This window comes from Megachile rotundata, chromosome 3 (assembly GCF_050947335.1).
Source record: "Megachile rotundata isolate GNS110a chromosome 3, iyMegRotu1, whole genome shotgun sequence".
NCBI classification, from domain to species: domain Eukaryota; kingdom Metazoa; phylum Arthropoda; class Insecta; order Hymenoptera; family Megachilidae; genus Megachile; species Megachile rotundata.
In genome coordinates this window covers 5,873,256-5,890,643 of record NC_134985.1, presented here as the reverse complement: position 1 = coordinate 5,890,643, position 17,388 = coordinate 5,873,256, and the positions used below count along the sequence as shown (strand labels likewise).

Sequence of the window (17,388 nt, the reverse complement as noted above, 5' to 3'; positions counted from 1 at the left end):
CGCAGGCTCCCCAATTAAGCGATCAGGTTTTGGGTGTCGATTTGTGCTCTGACAAAAAGGGCCATGAACTAATTAGTTTAGAGTCAAATAAGGAGTAACTGTTCCACGTCTAATACAAATTTTAGAGTTTTTGTAATTAACCAAATATTGTTCTGTCAGTTTTGTTAGGATCTAGATCCATTGTAAATTGCGTTATTTTCTTGCATTATTAAATTGCATTATAAATTGCGTTATTTTCTCGCGTTGCGCATATTATTATTATTAAAACCGCGTAATTGAAGTAGTTAGCTACCGTTCTGCGATTTGCGTCAACAACAAGTCTATTATACTCTAATTTGCTTATAGAATTCAGTCACATATACATTTTTATATTTACTAAAGTAATTGTCAATTATAACTCTTTTTCTCATCATTATTTGAATAAACCTAATTAATGAAAGGTATTAGCCTGTAGATTTCACTCTTTAACCACACGCCACCACGATCCCACATTCTTTTAGAATTAGTTATAGTAAAAACGAGTCGCTTAATAAGCAAAAGCCGCTCTTTGCTTCATAAGCGCTGTAAAATACCAGGTTTTAGTACCAGGGACGTTACACTTTCCACTAAACATTCTGTGGAAATGGAACCTGTTCGCACACGAAGACAAGTCATCAACAAACCTTGTAACGAGGCATACTTTCATTTAGTTGATTAGCCTTCTTTTTTCTTGGTTATGCCTCGTTACGAGGATCCCCCCGAATTGCCAGCCCCACTCCTCCGCCCAAGCGGACCCCCTCGCCGCTGGGACAGGAATGAGTGAGCGTGAGAGTGTCCCGTTTTTTTTTTCTTTTTTTTTTCCTTTCGAGCATCCTTTTTTGTATTCGCGCGCCACGCTTTTGTCCTCCTCCCTTCTACCCTCCAGCCACCAGGAAGGAGCTGTCGTCGTCCCCGGTCGCGGAGGAACCTCTCCCTGAGCGACGAAGGCGCGGGATGGGTCCACCGAAGAGGACACCGGCTGTCCGGTCGCGGCGCCACCCCGTCATCCTCCGCGGGGGCGACCGGCAGCCGACCACCGAGAAACGCCAGGCCTGGGGACAAGCCACCCTCAACTGCCACCTCGAGAGGGCCCCAGGACCTGGCCACCAGACACCACCGCGGAATGGCCCATCCTCGACGCCGAAATCCTCGGGGTGGGGGAATACCGCGAACCGGGGAAGAAGAGGATGGATCGAGAAGAAGCTAGCGAGCCGCCGCGTGAGGAAGTCGTTTTCCGCAAAAGCCCTGCTAGAAAAAAAAAAGCCCGTCTTCTCTTTCTTTTCATTGTGTTTTGCGTCTCAGTTTTTTTTTTTCTTGAATCTTAGTAGTGCGTTTCGTTTTCCGTATTCTGTTTCTTGTGTACTGCATTGCGTGTGTGTGTAAGCCTGTGTGGATTTTTTTTCGTCGCCGCCCCAGCGTGGATTTTTTTTTGGACACCCCGGCGCAAAAAGGTAGGAGTCATCTCCGTACCCTTTTTTTTGTTATTCATTTGCGCGTGGGCGAGGGCGATAGGACCCCTGGCCCCAGTGACGAGGACCCTAGAGGCCGCGGACGGTTTACACGACACCGTCCCCTCTAATCTAATTTTTTTTCTTTTCGCTGTGTTTGGTATTTAGGACCAACGTCCCCTTACTGTCCACGACCCCTAAGAGGGCGTGTTCCTTCGCGGGCGAATACCCCAGCGTTTTTCCTATCTTTCTATCTTTGTACTCGCGCGTACCGTGTGCCCCCGCGCCGCGAAAGCCTCTCTCGCAACTGGCGAGTCGACCCCCTTATTCCTCGACCGTTGCTTGTAACGCGTGGGGTCCACGCGAATTCATTTTCTGTTCTGCTTACGTGGCCTACTTGGAGGCCCGAATAAAAGCATTTTCTATTGGATACGAACTCGCGGGTCTTTTACTAGTTTTTTTCTGACCCCCTCTGATTCCCGCTCCCGACAGAGCAGCCGGAAGGGCGATTACTACGGACGAGTGCATTAGCACTGGCGCTCCGTTAAATAAATCGGCCCATAGTGGTCTGAATCGAGAAATTTAGTGACATTTCGCCAAAATATCAACTTTCTCGTATAGATGTATATTGAATGTATATTGCTTGTTAAGTCTCTCTCAATCTCAGAAATGAAAAAGTTAATAAAATTGAATTAAAACTATATGTGTAATAGACAATTAAAGTTGGAAGTTTTGAAGATAACATTTTTTGCAAAAAAATTATCCCTTTTCTTTAAGGTACGCTGACGATTCTTTTCAATTTTTTTTCTTTAATTTTTTTTAAATGGAAGGTATGTCGTTAAACTGCAAATTAGCAGTGGTACTTAAAAGTTACTGTTCAAAATGTATTACAAATGTTACACTGAATGCAATACAGAAAATTCTTCAAGTTGTTAGTAATTATTATGGAATATCTTTTGAGTCTCAAGTAGTCACAAAATTTAAAAAAATGGAATATGTTCAGCATACTTCCTTCTATATAATTGTGCAATAATTATTTCCTACTTTGTCCTACTTGTCTAGTTATTATTATTTAAAGCCACTCGCATCGCTATATGTATAGGATCCATTCACTCTCGATGGTTACGTTTATAGTTCCATTCTCCAAAACGTGACACAAAAGACAGCTGATGGAAATACTTCAAATGTTTAGGCTGTTAAATTGTTCAACGTTTTTCTTTTTCAGTCTGCATTCAGTTGATGCACAAACGTATCGAAGTGAACAATAAAATTTTTGGAGCGTTATAGTCTTGCATAGATTTTATTTAGTGTTTATCTCGGCTTATATTTTTACATTATTTATATTATTTCTTTTACATTATTTACTATAATTAAATTATCGTTTATTGGAGTTATCATTAATTATTGTTCTAATTTCTATTATATGTTTCACGTATATTTGGTAAGCATTTAAATACTTGGACATTTGTTACATGTGGTGTTTTTTGTATTGAAAAATTCTTCCTTTGCTATTTAGGTATTTGTTATTTAATAAGAATGGACGCTTTTTGTAAAAATTTCGATTTATTTATTATATTGAGGAATGCGTCCAAAGATTTGGGTGATTATTCATTTTTGCATAATGAAATATGTAAAAAAGTTAAAATATCACCCGAAACTTCAAAATTATTGAACATAAGTTTAAAGAAGTTTGTTTCTAATTTGAAACGAAAATGGATAGAATCTCATTATATCGAGAATAAATTTTTGAAACGCAATGAAAAATGGTTACATCGAGAATTCGTCTATCCACCTACAATGAACACACCATGTATATCAACCGGCACTCCTGCAAGAAAGTCAAGTATTGTAGAAATCTACAAAGGAAGGAAGGCATTATCTGAGTGTAGCAAGAGAGAGAAGGTAAGAAGGGCCAAATCGCTCGTAACTAACTTTACATTACAAGAATTGTTGAATGCTACCAAAATGAGCTTTCAAAAAAATAAAATGCATGAGAAATATCGGTTGCTGAAACATATAGAAAGTACTGATTGTGACTACAAAAAAATGAAAGATTTCTTAAGTGGTAGTATATTAAAAAAAAGAAAGATGTCGGCAGAAAAGGCACTATGCACGTTTGTCGCAGCAAATTTATCGAAATTCCAATATATTACAATTAGAAATGAAGCAATAGAATGTAAAAACAATCCATATCCATCATATTACACGTTATTGCAAGAAAAAAAAAAATGTTATCCGCCTAAAGAATTTATTGCCGTTACAGAAAGCTCTGCAAAAGTTGAATTGCAAGCATTATTAAATCATTGAACGAATATTAAAAAATTTAAATAATTTTGAAGATAATACGGAATTAATATTAACGTGCAAGTGGGGATGTGATGGTTCCTCAGGACAGGTAAAATATAAACAAAGTACAGTAGATTTCAATATGAACGAGGAGAGCATTTTTTCATGCAGTTTAGTCCCGTTAGAAGTAAAAAATAAAGTTACACAAGAAGTTATTTGGAAAAATCCGCGGCCATCCTCAACATGGTTCTGTCGGCCTATTAAATTTGAATTTATGAAAGAAACACAACAACTTATTGATGAAACAATAAACTCAATAAATAATGAAATAGAAAATTTAAAGCCAGTTAAAATAAATAACACACAAATAGAATATATAATGCTTCTTACTATGGTAGACAATAAAATTTGCAATGCGCTTACAAATACAAAATCCGCAATGCGATGTTATATTTGTAATGCTAAGCCAACCGAAATGAATAATTTAGATTTGATAAAATCAAAAGAGTGCAATGTCACCAATTATTCATTTGGCCTTTCCACTCTCCATGCATGGATAAGATGTTTCGAATGCCTTTTACATATTGCATATAATTTACCCTTCAAACAATGGTCCGTGCATTCATTAGATTTAAAAAAAATTCGAGAAGAGAGAAAAAAAAATATTCAACAACAATTTTGAAAAAAAATAGGATTATTGGTCGATGTAGTAAAACAAGGATGGGGTTCATCGAATGATGGAAATACCGCAAGAACATTTTTTGCAAATCCAGCATTTTCGGCCAACATAACAGGATTAGATGAAACGTTAATTAAAAAATTTCACGTCATTCTACAAGTTATTTCATCGCCTTACAAAATAAATGTACAGAAGTTTGAAGAATATGCTTACGATACAGCGAAATACTTTGTAAGTCATTATGGCTGGTATCCTATGCCGGCTTCTGTACATAAAATATTAATGCACGGGAAAGAAATCATCGAGCATGCATTATTACCAATTGGTCAATTGTCTGAGGAAGCTCTGGAGAGTAGACATAAAGACTTTAAAAATTACAGATGCAAAATTAGTCGAAAAATTTCACGGATTGCTACCAACGAAGATATATTTCACAAATTATTACTAACTTCTGATCCATATATATCATCTTGGCGAATTAAATGTCACAATAAAAAACCTAAATCTCTGGACTCAGAAGCTGAAGAACTAATAATTAAGTAAAAACTGTTAACTGAAATGGTAAGAATAAATAATTTACTTTTATAGATTAAAAAATTCATGCGTTACATAATTCTAGACTTGTTCTCTTAATAGGAAACGGATATAGGAAAATAGAAAACAATAAAATTGTGTAAATAGTAACAACAAATGAAAACAATATTTTATTTCTATTTCGTACGTGTGCTTGGACTGTGCCGAATTGTGACAGGGAAGAGACTTCACTCTCCCATAAAACGTGGTTCGCAGGTCCACTTTTTTTTTCATTATAAATATAGTGAGTTTTAATTTAAATCAACTCTATCATCCAATAAAAGAATAGTATCACCTAAGTTAAATGTATTTAATTGAAAAAAAAACGTACTAAATTTGTAAATAAATTTTAAAATTAACAAAAACAACGTTATTAAATAAACAAAATATATTTTATTATATATCATTAAAATCGACGTTTTATGAATATTCTTCACTCCAAATTTTAATTCGATATCTTTAATGATATAGGAATTATATCAAAATGTCACTAAATTTCTCGATTCAGACCACTGTGCGGCCGTGGGTGTGAGCATCGGTGCGTGGAGGGCCGTTTTCCCTAACTGCCCCCACTCTAGGGAACCTCCTTCGGGCTTTCCCCCACCGATCCGTCACACATTATACAAATTTTTCTATTATATCATACATTATTTATTCGATAAAACTAATATACAAAATCTTTATTATATGTTTTAAAACATGAATATATTTTTTAGTCAACGTTGCTTTCGTGTGATACGTCTTCCGAGGAACTGGGATCAACTAATGGTTCTTCCAAGAATTGTTGTATTTCTATTATTATATTTTTCCGGACAGTTTTTTGAGAAGTTCGTAAATGTGAAATAAACGGATCTGAAGAAATTAATAATCTGTTGAATAAATCCCTGTTAGTATCCATTCTTGAAGCTTTTCCGTTTTAACGAAAAGGGCATGCGTCAGCGCGATATGTTTAAATAAAAATGATAGATGTCAGTGTTTGTCTGTAATGCCCTTTCAGGTTTATGTTGTTTATAAGTCTAGCTTTCGACACAAAAAGTGGGAACATGGTATAAAGTGGTATACTATGTTAAAAATCTACCTATATTGTGAAATAGAATGTAAATTATATGCTAACATTTGAAAAGGTATAAAAGATTAATCAAATGCTATTTCAAAACATGACAAGTGTAGAAATCATTCTGAATGACAGAAGATAACACTACGTATACACAAATATTAATATTGGATACTGGCACAACACGATTATCAAAAATCTCAAGCGCGGAAAAAGTGCTCGTAGAAGTAGTTGCGTCAAACTAAATTTTCAGATACTATTAACAGATCATTACACATTGTTTTTTACATTAATATTGTTATTTTCTTATAAAATGGACATTTTACTATCGATACATAATGTCAGTGGACATATCTGTGTAAGTTGAAAAATTGATTTTTGTCCCGCTAGATTGGCCAAACGACACACTGTGCGACGCCACTAGCTATCGTAGGATGCATAGCCCAGATAGTTGGTTTTGTCGTCAAAGGGCTCTGTGGTGGTGTCGCGAACGATTACGATGTCTATAGTAGACAAATATCAAGCAGCGACCGCACATGGGACCTGGTTTTCGAAATTGGAGCCGGATGTGGCATTGGGTACATTATTCGCAACCAGCTTTTGGTAACTGCTCAGGCTGCGGGCGCTGAAATATTGTCTAATGTCGCTGCTACCTCATTAGGAGTATCTGCGTCGAATAGTACCCTCCTTGGATGTACCGGAAATGCGACGGTGTTTGTGAAACAAGTCTACCTCTTGTTTACACGTGTCTAAGATGGGAATATGCCGCGGAATTCACTTGGCGCTGTAATAACAGCAATGATGCAGTCACTTACTATGGACATAAAAACAGCAGTATTTGGTGTCATCGTAGCCGTCTGCCTGATAGCTGTACGATCTGGTCTTAGAACACTTAAGTACCAGGCTGGAGCCAGTTGTAAAAGCACGAGGCAACCAGACGGCACAAATGCCTACGTTGAAGAGTACTTTGGTAACTTCGATTCCTTTGCTATGGCTATGCTCTCAACCACATCCTGCATTGCAATTCGAGTTCTATGTTCTCGGTTCTCATAGTGTGGGTCGCAAACTGCTGTAGAAGAGGGATAATTAACAGTGAAAATTTTTGGGACGCATTTGAGGTGTACTCGGGTGTCCCGATCGCCGTCGCCATACTGTCGGAGGGCATTGCTACACTTGGGCGCAGTGAGGGTTGTGAGCGTCATTCAATGGATATCTTTACTTTAGCACTGGGAGTCCCGAGTTTCATAGCGGGTGTTTTTGGCTGTGTCTATTGGGCTAAAAACCCTACCGTGGTACATGCTCTCAATGACGTATGGGTTAACATAACAGGCTTCCTTAGTTTCGCCTAGAAATTCGCGAAAGACACGATGCAAAAACTGCTTGGAGGAGTTGGCGCAGTCATTGGAGACGGATTTGTATCAGGTGTACTAGGACGCTTACTAGCTTGGTGTAAGCCAAAAGAGGACTCTACCGTTTTAGAGGAACGTTTCGCATTAACTAGGGCTGAACCTCCAGCTGTAAACAGTTGGTTTCTGTCAAGGGTGGCGGCGAGTCGTGTTAGTATAGTAGAGCGATTGCATTATTCACGACCGATAAACAAGTACGAACACTTTGGGTGCGTACCACCCACTAGCTTTAACCCTTAATTAGGCGCATGGGGTCAGGGCCACTTTAAATTGAAAAAAAAATGTTTTACAGTGCTTACCGCGCGCTCACGCTTTTTCTAGCTTCCTCACTCCCCGCGGGGTACGCAAATTAGTCGCGTCCAGAACATCAACACGTGCGCACGTATCGCTGCTCTCTAGAGCGCTGACCCCATGCGACCAGTTACGTTACATTTTTTGGCGGATGTTAATTTTTACTTTTGTGTTTTCTTTTAGTTTATATTAGGATATTGTGTATTATTTTTCTTTGTATGTGTGTATTTCTATACTGCGTAATTGCTTTATGTATTTTTGAGTTTATTTTGATCCTTTTACCTTTTTTCAGTTTTTTACTGATTTGTAATGTCTAACGAAAGACAAATATTGCAATGGCTGGAGGTAGTGTCCGATGAAGAGCAAGATGTAGCTGGTTCGGATTCGGAAGACGAAACGGTAAACGATACCGCTATTGATAGTGCTCATGATTCAGAAAGCGAAATTGAAGAGTCCGAAAATATTCAAGACATCCCTGAACCATCGGAAGGTAACTATTTTTTATCTCGACATACTCAGAGAAATGGCCCGAAAGTGAAATGGTCTAAAGTACCATTATCGAAAGCAGTAAGGACCCGAGCACAAAATATTATTCTTCACTTACCGGGAGTCAAAGCGTATGCAAGAAACGCCAAATCTCCCCTTGAATGCTTCCAATTGTTCTTTGACAGTGATGCTATTGAACTTTTGGTCACAAATACCAATTTATATATTGATAAAATAAAGGAAAAGTTCGAAAGAGATCGTGATGCAACCTCTACTGATGATACGGAAATTAATGCATTTTTGGGCTTACTGATTATGGCTGGAGTCCTAAAAGGGTCGCACTTGAATTTTATTGATTTATGGGCACAAGATGGATCAGGCGTAGAAATGTTTCGGCTAACAATGTCTTATAAACGTTTTCTATTTTTGTTGAGATGTCTGCGATTTGATAATACGTCAGATCGAGCGGAAAGACTAAAAATTGATAATATGGCAGCGATAAGATATTTGTGTCAAATTATAGAGAGTAAGTTTTTATCTGCTTATTGCCCCGGCGAGAATGTAACTATCGATGAACAGTTGGTTGGTTTTCGTGGTCGCTTTAGAGGGAAGGTTTACATGCCTAATAAACCAAACAAGTACGGAATAAAAGTTCAAGCAATGGTGGACTCGAAAACATATTACTTGTGCAAGTTTGAAGTTTATTCTGGAAAACAACCAGATGGAGAATATCAGATATCCAATTCTCCAGATGAGATTGTAAAACGTCTAGTTGAACCAATAAAACGCAGCGGTCGAAACATAACAACTGACAATTGGTACACAAGTACAAAACTGGCTAAGGAGTTGCTAACGCCTGAATATAAATTGACTCTTGTTGGTACATTGAATAAAAGGAAGCCTGATATCCCAACTGAATTTTTGCCAAACAAAAATAGACCAACATGTAGTTCAGTTTTCGGATTTCATAATCAAATGACTATAGTCTCATATGTTCCTAAGCCAAGGAAAGCTGTTGTTTTACTTTCCACCATGCACAATGATAACGCCATTGACGAAACAACAGCCAGAGCTCAAAAGCCAGAAATAATTACTTATTACAATAGCACCAAAGGTGGTGTGGATTGTAATGACCAACTTTGCAGCAATTATAATGTTGGAAGAAGAACAAAGAGATGGCCACTGGCTGTATTTTTTCATCTTATAAACTTATCTGGCATCAACGCATTTGTCATACACAAAGCGAATACTGATAAGAGCATCACACATACAAGACGGATTTTTTTGAAAAAATTAGCAGCAGCACTTGTGGAAGATCACCAAAAACGTCGCATACAACTACGTGCTGTACCAACGACAACAAAGAAACGGCTCCGCGAAGTTCATGATGTGGACGAGACGGTACAACAATCGACAGCTAAGCGCGGGCGCTGTTCATCATGTCCTAGAAAGGACGACAAAAAAGTGCCAACAAAATGCTTCAAATGTCATAAATTTATTTGTCAGCAACACTCGAGGGTTTACTGCGTCGGGTGCAGAACAGAAGAATCCGCTGATGAGACTGATTAATTATTTTTTTTAAGTTGATCTCGGCCATGCCAAAAAAAATGAGTTTAAAGAGAGGATATATATTTTATATTTTTTTATTACATATAATGTTCCAGTTATGTTTTCGTTTCTTAAAGTTTATTATATTAAAGAACTATATTAATTACTATAAAATACATTAAGTTTTATTTCTTTTTGACACTCCTTTCCCAATGTTTTTTTGGGGTCCCTCAAGACCCCATGCGCCTAATTGGTGATTTTTTTAATGCGCCTAGTTAAGGGTTAACGCGCATTTCTTCAAGTTGAAATTTTTGTTTATTTCGTTTTAATTTAGATTTACTTAGTTTAAGGTGTTTTATTCCATTTTTTCATTAAGTTAAGCGTTTCTATATATTTATAATTAGAGTGTTCCGAACCTGTCTCGTTTCACGAGTGCAGTATAGATCTCGGGCGATACAGTTTGTTTCATTCGGTATATTGAGTATACAATTGATCATGAGCCGAGTCAAATTCATCGCCCAAAAGCGTACAACGCTTAACCAGTAAACTGTGGCGCCCTCGTTTGAGAGCGCGCACCGTTTTGTGTCGCCAGAATCGAGCCATGACGAGTATACTCGTCAATCACAGAGTAAGTTGCGCTGGTAAGGTATTGGATCAAAACGATGGGTTTATTTTATAAAATTGACACTTTTATTACTAATGTATGTTTATTTGGTTAACTTAAACATATATTACATCATTATTAGATGAAAAACGCAATAAAAATTAAATGCATATGATAGACCATCCCTGAAGGGACCCTATCATAAATCAGCTTTCCGACTTTTGCTTTTGCTTTTCTTTCACGCTAATCTAAAAAACGTTGTTGTCGCACATAAATAAATTCGTTGTGCGAACTGGTAAGCTGTTTCAGCCGGTGCATACGGGGACGCATGAGTTCATCTCAAATTATTTATATTTTTTATTTGTTTGTTTTATTCTGGCATGGCCTCAAAATATTCTAAACATCTTGAAATTTGAGAATATGTTTTGTTTTTTTCAAAAATTACAATTTAAATAGCCAATGGTCACTACTTTATACGCATGACGAGTATACTCGTCAATGCACAAAATCGTGCCACTTCTCCATGACGAGTAGACTCGTCAATCACAGTTAACTGGTTAAAGCAAGGCTAACGTCGTGGCAAAATGCGCACGCACAAGGTCGAATCAACAAAGTAGGTCTTAAATTGCGATTTGATCGGCTTATGGAATTATTTCGATCCTACGAGGAACTGCATGACGAATTAGCTATACTCGAACCGGAAAACGAAATATTGAACGAGATGGAGGAAATCAGCGATAGATATTACGAGATCGCGCATCTTGTAGCGAACATGAATGATGCAGGACCGCCGACGGTACAAGTCGGGAATACGAGTTTTGCGACCTCGACGATGATTGAAAGACAACGGCGCGCTAAATTACCGGTTACCGAAGTATCTAAATTCGACGGAAACATACAAAATTGGCTGTCATATAGAAACTCGTTTCTATCAATGATCGACGCGCGTCCGGATATATCAAATTTAGAGAAATTTATTTATCTGAGAGACCTAACCGTTGAGAGGAGAAGCACTTAATAAGATCTCGGTACTTAACGTTATCGCAGACAACTATAGACTCGCGTGCGAACTCCTCAAAGAAAATTACGAAAGAAAACACATAATCGTTCACAAGTACTTTGATTCCATTCTCGATTTACGCAAACAAACTAAACCTACGTACAAGGGTCTATCGAAGCTTATCGATGACGTACGGCAACATATAAACGTATTAACACTAGAACTACTAAGGGGGTCAAAATGACTTGTTTGATATTTCTTATAATTATAACTCATTTCAGGTACATTTTGTTTCTGAAAATTTTGCACGACTTTTTCTAAGATATACAAATAATTAATTCTGTAAAACAATTTTCTTTTTTTTTTATCATTTTGTTGTAAATTTGTATGCAGTATGCCTACATATACCGAGATGAGTCATTTTGACCCCCCACGGAACATAGGTTTTCGGTGTTGTTCTATTGTATCGTGGAAATTTTTGTGGCACGTAATCTGAAAGATACACAGCAATTTATCATCTAGTCGTAAAAGAAAATATTTCAAACTCAAAGATCTGTCAACAACCAAAAAAAAAGTTGTTCCCACGGTTTGAACTGTTTGCGCTTGGTCATTACTTGCAGTATTTATCGTCATTACTCAGATTACTTTCAGTCGATCATCAGAAACACTGCCATATACAACTCAGTCGTCTATCAGAAACAGTGAAACACAACCCTCAGTACAACTATATTCGGTATACAACTATATTCTGTAAAGTTTTAGAAGTATATGTTTGTGCAAATCATATCGCAAACTGTTGAAATGAAATGCAAGCTGGATCCCGAAGATGGCCATTACAAGTGTTTTACAATATCCTAGATCTATCCGAAATAAATGCCTGGATATTATGTAAAGAAACAACAGGAGAAAATATTTCAAGAAAAGACTTTTTATTCCAGTTATCCGAAGAGCTTGCAATTGACTACAAAGAACTAACCGGTCGATCTACAGTTCAAGCAGAAGGAATATCATCATCTATATCGTCACAAAACCAGACACATATTTCGATGAAACGTAAACGGTGTCAAATAGCACAGTGTACTAATAATAAAACGAACAATATTTGTGGTACATGCCATAAACGAGTCTGTGGTAAATGTTCTGCTAAAATAACTGTAACTTGCAAAAAATGTCTTCGATTTTTATGCATAATTATTTAATAAATTATTGCTATTATATTACTATTATTATTCAGATTATATTCAATTTTTGTTCATAAAAATAAAAAAATATATAAAAACATAAAAATTGCTGTCTCTTCTTAAATGTCTTACAAGAAGACCTCACAGCAGTTGGGTCATCGATTTTAATATAGTTTTTTCTGGTGAATCTTAATGAAAAATAAGTTGACCCATATTCGGCCGTTTTTGTCAATACTCAATATTTAAAGAGATATTTAATATTTTAATTCTCTGATTTCCTTAAATGCTAAATTTGTAAAGTCATTTTCAACAGCTATGTTAGGGAAGCAGGTAAAGTCGTCATTCGTTCACTGACCCTCGCACGGGTAGGACCTACCTCCGAGCCCCCCGCGAAGTGACCGTACCGTTTTGGACATACTGTGACACAGTGTGAATGCTGTGCGTTCAGTGAAAGTTTCTTTCGTAACAATCACCAACAACGAAGCATACAAAAACATAGGACAAACAACACCACCAAAATCACTCACGCAAACCCGCCAGGGGCACTGCCCCTGGACCCCAGGACACCGGACTCCACCGCCCCCGCAAGAGCAGCGCAGCAGAATGGACCCAACAAACTAATCACCAAGGACTTAGACGAATTGCTAAAAATCATCCAGGACAGCAACACCGTGAAAGAAAACACCACAGCCCTGAACGCATGGGCCAAGGACATAAAAAGGAAAATCTGCCCCCAGAGTAAAGTATCCCCAAAACCCAATCTAGTAAGCAGTAAAATCAAAAAAGCCATCATGCCGCCAACGAAGAAAAAGGAAAGTGCACCCAGCACCGCCCGTAATACAAACAACCAAACAAACCAACAAATACAGAACTTTACAAAATCATAGAGAAACTCAACAAAACAATAGAGCACCTCACGCAGCAGTTAGCCGAAGAAACGGCGAAAAACGGGAAAACCCAGGAAAGTTCCCAAACGCCAAACAACAGAAGCCAAGGACCAGCGCCCATGGAGATCACAAAGGACAACGGACAATCGGACACCCCAGGTACCGGACCTAAACAAAGGAAGGAGGAAAGCACCCTTACAAAAGAAGCAGCGAAGCGGCCACTACAGTGCACCGATGACACCAGCCCAGCAGGACCCTCCACGAATAAGAACGCGTGCAGGTACGCTACCCCCCAACCGGCAAAAAAGGACAAGACCACCGCACCACCAAGCACAGACACACAAGTAAACGGCCCAAAACCTCCCCCTATAATTGTAACGGACTCTTCGAACAAAAGAACAATAGAGCTAGCCAACAAACTTTCAAATAACTTTTACACCAAAATAATTTCAGACAGGAAACACATATTATACATGGACTCTCTAAAAAACCACGTACTTGCATGCGAAACACTAAAAAATCAGAACATTCAGTTTTATTCATACACACCCAAAAACCAAAAACAACATACAATTCTACTAAAAAACCTAGACGGAGACTTTGACCCGGAACAAATACTAGAAAACCTAAAAAACAAAATGATACCAGACCTGATGTTCACTTCAGTTAAAAAATTCAGCACCAGGAGATCTACCAGCGAAGGTAGATCCCTGCCCATATATATAGTTCAACTCGCGCCCAGTAGCAATATAGAAAACCTAAAACAAATAAGAGTAGTCCTTCACACTCTCATCAAATGGGAGAAAATAATAAAAAAAGATAGAGTACAATGTAAGAGATGCCAAAGAATAGGACACATCGCCACCAACTGCAATTTAGACTACAGATGCGTAAAATGCAACAACAAACACAACCCGGGAGAATGTCCCAGAAACAAAGACAACACAGACGACCCCTTCTGCGTAAACTGCGAAAAATTTGGTCACCCAGCCTCATTCCGTGGTAGTGTTACGTCGCGGCCTATTCTGCGGTTCTTTAACCTTAAAGTGCTGACGCACACCTTGACCTTAGCCGGTTTCCGATTTCTAGCCTAATCAGGGGAATTCGATGGAGGCTATTTCCGAACTGACTAAGCCTTTTGTTGGTTATACTAGATTTTATTATATATGTTCCCTACTTACAATGATGATCTCTCTCTCTCTCTCACACGCACTTACACTCGTGACTGATGGTGGCTTGGTTTCGAGTACTGCTTCGCCCCTCTAGACGTCGATTGTAGTCTTATCCTTCGCGGTGGACCTACGCGATGGCGCACGCACTCCCGGAATTAACTGTTTACGGGTCTTGTATTATCAGACCCGGAGATACGATACGCGAATGACCGCTGGCCGAGCGCGAAGAAAACCTTTACAAAAAACTTTACACTTCGGTGTAAAGTCACGAACAATCAACTACAACCAACCATCAACCATCGACTATCAACTATCAACTCTTTACTCGCGCTTGTCGGCGGTTTTTGTACCCGAAAGTGTGCCAAATCGAGTTCTCATTTGTCACTCATGCACATTTTGGAGTTACGCGATCGCCTTCGCAGAATGCCGCGTTAATGCATTCCTACAAGTCAATTCGGTCGCGACCCGAATACCGACGGAAAAGGAATATTCCTCGGATGTAACAGTTGCCCCAAACTAGCAGAAATAAAGATCAAATTAGATGAAAAAAAGCAAACACAAATCGCCGAAAAACTTAGGAAACAAAACCTAATAAACAAATACACCAACCCAAACACTTCGTATAGTGCAGCACTCACCCCCAGCCCACTAACAACCCCACATACCACATACACCAACAGCAACACGCCACCACATTCCTTATTCCTCGAAGAGATTAAGAAATTATCGACCTCAATCAATACCCAAATAGCGCGCATAGCCGAAAGCGTTGAGATAAACGCAAACAAAATAGAACTAATTGCTCAAGCCCTCAGTTTAGATCTGTAATGGCTACCTCCCACCCACCGAACAAACCCACAATAGACCATTTACAAATAATCCAAATAAACGTAAATTCAATAATCAGCAATGACAGACGCGCATCCCTCGTAGACTGCCTGGAAACTCATAACCCTGACATAATGCTCCTATCCGAGACCAAACTCAATCACCACCACAAAATAGATTTCAAAAACTATAATTTCATTAGAAGCGACAGAGAAGACGCGAAACGAGCGGGCGGTACGGGAATCCTCATAAGGAAAAGCATTAAATTTAAACACATCCCCCACAATAGCAACGAACCTCCGAAAAGTCTAGAATCCTCAGCCATAAAACTCAAACTACACAATGCCAACCTCTTCTTAATCGTTGGATACGCCACCAGCAATTGCAAAAAAGAATTCATCAAAGAACTCGACGACCTGTTCAAATCTTTAGAACTCCATAAACCAGAAAACTCCTACCTGCTCGCAGGAGACCTAAACGCCAAACACAAAAACTGGGGCAACCCAATAAACAACAGTAGAGGAATCTCCCTAAACAAATGGACACATGACAACACCATCCAGTACCGCACTTCCCTACACAGTACAGCGGTCCCATCCTTTCCAACTAGCGGAGCCTTCATTGACATATGCCTAGCAGATAATCGAATCAAAATCATGAACCCCCCGAGCCCACGAAAACTAGAGTCATTCGACTACGACAGTGACCACAAAGCAGTAAAAATCCAAATACGGACCCCAACCCCACAAACCCTAGAAATAGCCGAACCATCACACACACACAAGTTCAACTTCCAAAAAGCAGACTGGGATAAATTCAGAAAACTGCTCACAAAAACAGACACCACATTCCTACCCAACAACAGAAACATGACAATAGAAGAGATAGACCATAGCATAAACACACTAGACTACCACATAAACAACGCCCTAGAAGCCACTGTCCCACGCGTACATTCAAACCAGAACTCCACAGACAAATACATCACCCCAAAAATCACCAAACTTCGCAAACAAAAAAACCACATCCTTACGCAATTAAACAGACTAACTAGAATAGAAAACTACACACCTAATAACCTCCCCACAATAACACTTCTTAGAAACGCCATAAAATCAGTTAGATCGGAAATAAAGAAAGCCTTCAACGAATCAGTCAACAGCTACTGGAATAATAAAATTTAAAAAATCTCTCCTCGCGACGGCCACAAATTCTTCCCAAAAATCAATAGCATCTTCCGCCCAAAGGAACAAAAATAAAAACACAGCGACAAATACCCCATACCCGCGCCAGCAAAAACGATAAGCGTAGCCCAAAAAAACCTTTAATCAAAGAGAGAGATCGCGAGCGCTCCATGCTGGAGCCCTGATCCAACCACCAACCCCCCCGACCAACTTTGTACGTTTAGGATAATATTTATATAGACATAAGACAATGTACACCTTGCACAATAAACGTATGTTTAAAAAAACAAAAGCAGGTAAAGTCGTAGGATCATTGAACTACTCCATCGCGAGTTCAAATCCCGTCAGGGGCTAGTTCGTTTTTTCTCCAATTTTTTTATGTTTCTGTTTTTTTTTTGTATTTTCTTTTTATTTTTTAAAATTCTGTTTTCATGTTTTTTGTTTTTAATTTATTATAATTTTTTTATATGTATTATTTACAATATACGGAATGGTATACATCGTAAAACTTCAGTCAAATCTTGTAACTTTTTTATAAATATTTTTTCTTAGTGGAAAGAGTAAGTGTTTTTACGGTCGAGCCTCGATCTGGTAACCCTACCCGTGAGGTTCATGAGATGTAATCGAGATCGGTGGAGGCCGATTGCTTACTTCTCATTGTATATATAACGAATAAACACTGATAAGCCTTTGCTTTTAGAAGTTGAACATCAGCACTCTTGCTTCGCAGTCAGTCTTCAAAG

The 17,388-nt window shown here is 38.5% G+C and overlaps 1 protein-coding gene across 2 annotated transcripts in view; it reads right to left on the bottom strand.

The window, feature by feature from the left end:
- The window catches only part of LOC100882786 (uncharacterized), a 275,505-nt gene that overhangs the window by 91,070 nt on the left and 167,047 nt on the right, over window positions 1-17,388 (bottom strand). The window lies entirely within an intron of this gene.